Source organism: Triticum urartu, chromosome 1 (assembly GCF_003073215.2).
Source record: "Triticum urartu cultivar G1812 chromosome 1, Tu2.1, whole genome shotgun sequence".
Lineage (NCBI taxonomy): Eukaryota > Viridiplantae > Streptophyta > Magnoliopsida > Poales > Poaceae > Triticum > Triticum urartu.
In genome coordinates, this window is record NC_053022.1 from 460,751,511 (window position 1) to 460,757,381 (window position 5,871).

At 46.2% G+C, this 5,871-nt stretch overlaps 1 long non-coding RNA gene across 1 annotated transcript; it reads left to right on the plus strand.

The window, feature by feature from the left end:
• Positions 1-3,166: 3,166 nt before the first annotated feature.
• LOC125535513 lies at positions 3,167-5,057 on the plus strand. The gene is made up of 2 exons (XR_007294704.1): positions 3,167-3,607; positions 3,800-5,057. It is a non-coding gene; the product is annotated as an uncharacterized LOC125535513 (long non-coding RNA).
• The last annotated feature ends 814 nt before the right edge of the window (positions 5,058-5,871 follow it).

Below are 5,871 nucleotides of genomic sequence, written 5' to 3' on the forward strand. Positions count from 1 at the left end.
TATTTTCTCCGATCCAGCTCTGATTGATTTTGCAAAGTACTAGTCGTACTTAGTAGTTGATCTCCACGGGACTTTAGCCTGTAACCCAGCAGCAACAACTTTATAGAACTCGGCGGATCCAGCCGTAACTTTGGAACGATTTGTATCATACGTGCAGTATATCAACTCTTTGTCGACCTCGGATTTGGCGTAGAAGCGGTTTCAACGAATCACCTTGTCATGTCCGGCGGTGTAGGCGAAGGAACCCTAACCTTTTTATCTCAAACTTCATGTTGTAAACCCCAAAATTAATCATGATTCTGATCACAAAACAATCTTTCGTTCATCTGATCAATCGCAAACTTCTCAATCCCTGTGAGAGATCTCTTCAAGAACTCAACACCACCGTGCGCGGGTCCCACGGTGGGCGCCAACTGTCGTGGAATTGTCACGGCAGATGTTCTTAGTGTCAGGACTTAGTCGCGAGACCAACGCATCTATGTGGTAGCTTGAGAGGGGTTGAGCGGGACGAGAGACACGATGTTTTACCCAGGTTCGGCCCCTCACGGTGGAGATAAAAACCTACATCCTGCTTCATTGATATTGATGATGATGACCACGGTTACAAGAGTGCTCTATCTTGAGAGCTATTGTCTAAATCTAACTTGTCCAACTTGTGGAACTTGTCCCTCTCGGGGTGCCCTGCCCCTCCTTATATATGTTGAAGGGGCGGGTTACATGTGGAGTCCAACTCGGACTTTAACTTAAACTATTCTGACTTCCCTTCCTGGGCTTCTTAACGTCTGCCGGTTTAACATTGTCTGCCGGTTTAACACCAGCCGGTTTATCATTGTCTGCCGGTTTAACACCAGCCGGTTTCTCGTCTGTCTTAGCCATCTGTCTTGACTCTCTGTCTTAACTCTCCGCCGGTTTACCATCCGTCGGTTTACCAAGTCCCAGCCGGTTTACAACTCCAGTCGGGTCATACCGCGGGGTATATCCCCGACACAGGAGGCCTACGCCTCTTTCGATCTGTATCCCAGTTTGTGCTAGCCTTCTTAAGGCAAACTTGTTTAACTTATGTCTGTACTCAGATATTGTTGTTTCCGCTGACTCGTCTATGATCAAGCTCTTGTATTCGAGCCCTCGAGGCCCCTGGCTTGTAATATGATGCTTGTATGACTTATTTTATTTGTAAAGTTGTGTTGTGATATCTTCTCATGAGTCTCTAATCTTAATCGTACACGTTTGCGTGTATGATTAGTGTACGATTGAATCGGAGACGCCATACAAAAAGAGAAGGAACGGCGACAGAGAGAGAGGGGGCAACTAAGGAGTGTAGGCACTACCGCGACCACGGAGCTTGCCAAAGAGCCGAGCGGGTAGCCCGTCATCCGGAGCCGTCACCTTGGCATCATACCTCGAACCTCTCTTCGCCGTCAAAGCGCGCAAATGCCACCCACCACGAAAGGAAGCACACACCTCTTGCTCCATCCATGAAACCCCATCACGATAGATGAGCGAGAGAGGCCAAAGCCACCGCAACGACCACTTGTCAAAGAGGCACCACATCACGAACGAAGGGATCCAATCCCATTCGGGGGGGCACTGCCTCACCCAGAGTAATGCTACATCAACAAGGAATTTATTACGGAGTTCACGGACTGGTTGACATGGACCATTATAATTAAGGATCGGGGTAGGAAGGGCCCGCACCCCCTGAAAATCAGGGAGGGGGGTGTTAGTTCGAAGTGAGCTCCGTAAGACGCCCGTAATTGTTTATGAGTCTTACATTATTGCCTCGACCATGTACCAACGACTACGGTCTCGCCGCCGGCCCAGCTGAACAGAGGATATTGGATATGCTTCTTCAGAAAGCAAAAAAAATATTACTTGTAGGGATGAGATTGTCACCTCAAGTTGAACTATAAAGTATATCACCACTCCCGTTGGAGACATGCTTGACAGCTTCAGCCTGAATATATTAACCAAGTCTTCTGTCGACCAAATTTACCAGGATTGTCTCTTGTGAGTTGCGTACGTGTAACTGTAAATTAAAACTTTGGCAATTCATCCTCATATAGATTTCCAACGGAAAATAACTGTCGGTGGAGTTCGTCTGCTAGAGAGCTCAGCATGGGATAATGACAAGGGGCACTTCCCTGCATTCAGGCGATGCAAGTAAAGTGTTTATTCTTGCACTTGGAGTGAAAGGTTATTCTGTTGCTATATAAAAAGCAAGGAAAGTTTCTTTTCTTTAGGGCATCTACAATGCTAGGAGCTTATATAGGCGCTTATGGAAAAAATAATAAATAAATAAAAATCTGAAACACACCTAAGCGCCTCATCCCTCAACGCTAGACGCTAATTAACTAAACAACGTGGACGCTAATTACTAGAAGGAAAATGACCAAGGGCTGGATGCATGGTTTGCGTCGATGCCAGGGTTGACACCAGGATTACACCCGGCAACCGCTAATCTGCCGGGATTATGAACCTGGCGCCTGCCCTAAGCGCCCAGCAATGGAGATGCCCTTATTCTGTTGTGTGGGTGAAGGCGTTTGACAACTTTTTCCTGCATCAGTCGACAAACCGACCCTTTTTTCCTCGTTCTTGCTTGCAAGCGGCAGGGTGCGGTTATCGTTCAAGCAGCCAATGGAAACTGCATTTGAGTAATCAGGCTTTTAAACTGGTAAACGCAAGCTGGCTGGTGCGTGCTATGCGTTAGCAGCCATGTACGATTTGTTATTTCCGTGGGGGCAAAAAGTGTTGGTCAAACCTAGAATGCGTTGCATGAATCGGACTGCGTCAGCCGCATGAAAGCGTCCTCTGCCTTCCTCTTTTCTTGTTTTAGAGCAACTGTAAAAGATTTGCATCCGACCCGCAAAATCGATTTACGGTTCGCCCTAAAATGATTTCATGAGAAGTTATGCACCGCCACAGAATAGATATCGTAAAAAACATACTGCATATTTAAAAACTTAGATAAATATAGTTCCCGCTACAACATAACACACCGAAGCTCATACATAAAACTAAAAACATAGATAAACATACGGTGTGGCGGCGGCTCATGGCTTGACATTGAGGTAGTACTCCCAGCGGCGGCGTTGGGGTCTTCCAGGGACTTCCCTGGAATACCCAAGATTTTTGGCTAATTTTTTTTTTACTATGTATATTATACAGATTTGGCCCAGTCCAAACACTCCACGTTACGCACTGGGCCGGGGCGTTTGGTTAGGCGCGCGAGCAGTCGAGCACCCAGATTCAATCGATCCCCTCGCTGCCCCAATTCCCCTAACCTAGCTCTGCTGAAGGCGGCCGGCCCTCTCCTGCACCTCCGTCTAGGTCCGGCTCCGGCGCCCTGCGCCCGGCGGCCAGGCAAGGCATCTCAAGCCTCTCCGTCGCCCCTTCGGCCGGCCCTCTCCCTCCCCTGCCCTCACCCTCCGGCCCTCTGCCCCCGCCCAGCTCTGCCCACTGCCCTTCACCTCTGCGCAGTACCTCCTCTGCGGACTGCGGCTCAGGCACTCCGGCGACCGGCGGTCCGGCCTCCCCAGCGCGGCAGCGCCCTCCGGCAGTCCAAGTCCGTGCCATCCACATCTAGTTTAGCATCCAGCCATCTACCAAGGTATTCTTCCCTCTCTTTTCTAAACAAATCTGAAGATTTTTCAGTGATTGCTTGTAAATTGAAATTGAATTACTTAGTATTTACTATGTGACTCATTTGGTGATTACTATGTAACTTGAAATTGTTTTCAATGTTCAACAGTCCATGCCACATTGCCACTGATTTTACTCTGTTTATGTAATTGTGATGTAGATGAAAAGAAAGGATGTTAGCTTATTCGAACTGTGGGACAAATCTTCAAAGGCAAGAAAGTTAACTTCTACGTCCACACCAACTCCTATTTCTGAGGAGGTTAAGAGCAATCTGCAACTAGCACTAGTACCAACACATGATGAAACTCCACAACCGGAGAGGGAGAGAGGCTCCACGATCCCAATTATAGAAGATGAAGCGGTTGATGAAGATGGTGAATCAATTCCCGAATTTGAAGCAGATTTGGCTGCTCTAGAACGTGATCCCGGCAAGCGACTCCCTATATCTTCATATCATGTCAATGGCCAGGATAGAGTTAGAAGGAGATACATTAACTTGGGAGCTTGTCAACCAAAGGATCATAAGTTTGAAATTAGAGATTTTAGTGGACATTTTCGTCGCTTTTCCCCTACTTGGTTTAAAGATCATAAATGGCTTGAGTACAGCGTGGAAAAAGAGGCTGCTTTTTTGCTTTGTTTGCTACTTGTTCAAGGATAAAACAAAAAGTCCCGGAGGAGATGCATTTGTGAATGGTGGGTTTAATAATTGGAACATGAAAGGAAGATTGAAGAGGCATATTGGAGCCGTTAGTAGTGCTCATGCTGAAGCTCAAGAAAAATATGATATGTTCACTACACCTACAACATCAATTAGGGAGTCTATTGCTTCAAACACCTCACAATACAAGGCTTTGTATAAACATCGTTTGACATGGACACTCAAGTGTGTGAGACTTCTGTTGAGCCAAGGCCTGGCATTTAGGGGGCATGATGAAAGTGAAGACTCACTAAATAAAGGAAATTTCCTTGAGCTTCTAAATTGGCTAGCAGGAAACTTTGAAGAGGTTGACAGGGTTGTTCTCAAGAATGCTCCACAGAACTGCAAGATGACTCACCATGATATACATCAAGAGGTGATAAAATGTTGTGCGCAAGAGACTACTAAACTAGTCATTGAAGAACTTGACGGTGGTCATTTTGCAATACTTGCAGATGAGTCTAGTGGTGTGTATCAGAATGAACAGTTGACACTAAAAGCTGCAATTCAGAAAATGCTTATGGACTACAATTTGACCTTTGCAATGGTTCGTGGGCAAGGATATGATGGAGCTAGTAATATGAGAGGTAATGCTAATGGCCTAAAAAACTAATTATGGATGAGTCCCCTTCTGCCTACTATGTTCATTGTTTTGCCCATCAATTACAGTTAACTCTTGTGCCGTTGCTAAGGAGAGTGGTGATTGTATTTGGTTCTTTCAGCAGCTTGCACACTTGTTAAATGCTCTTGGCATGTCTTGTAAAAAGATGAGAATGCTTCGGATAGCTCAAGCTGAAGAACTCATTGATGCACTGGAATTGGAAGAAGTAGAAACAGGGAGTGGGCTGAATCGGGAAATGGGTTTGGGAAGGCCATGTGATACACGTTGGGGCTCTCACTTCAAAACTGTGAACCATGTCATCTCTATGTATGGTGCACTACGACGAGTCCTTCGCAAGATTGGAGACGAGTACCATGGTGCGGAGGCACAAGTGGCTCTATCCATAGAGACAATATTTCGATCATTTGAGTTTGTTTTCATGGCACACTTGATGCAAGAAATATTTGGATACACAGATGAGTTGTGTAGAGCTTTGCAAAAGCAAGACGAAGATATTGTTCATGCTATTGAGCTTGTTAGTGACACAAAGTATTACTTGGAGGCTTTAAGGACTGATGCTGGATGGGATGATTTTCTCACAAAGGTCACATCTTTTTGTACAAAGCATAAGATCAAAGTTGTTGATATGGAGGGTCCTTACTTTCCCGTTGGCCGGCCTAGAAGGGGTTTATGTAATGGTGTGACCAATTACCACCGCTTCAAGGTTGATATGTTTGTGGGTGTCATTGATAGGCAAATCAGTGAGCTGAATGGCAGGTTTGATGAGGTAAACACGGAGCTACTTTCTTGCATGGCAGCTGTCGGTGTCAAAACCGGCGGATCTCGGGTAGGGGGTCCCGAACTATGCGTCTAGGCGGATGGTAACAGGAGGCAGGGGACACAATGTTTTACCCAGGTTCGGGCCCTCTTGATG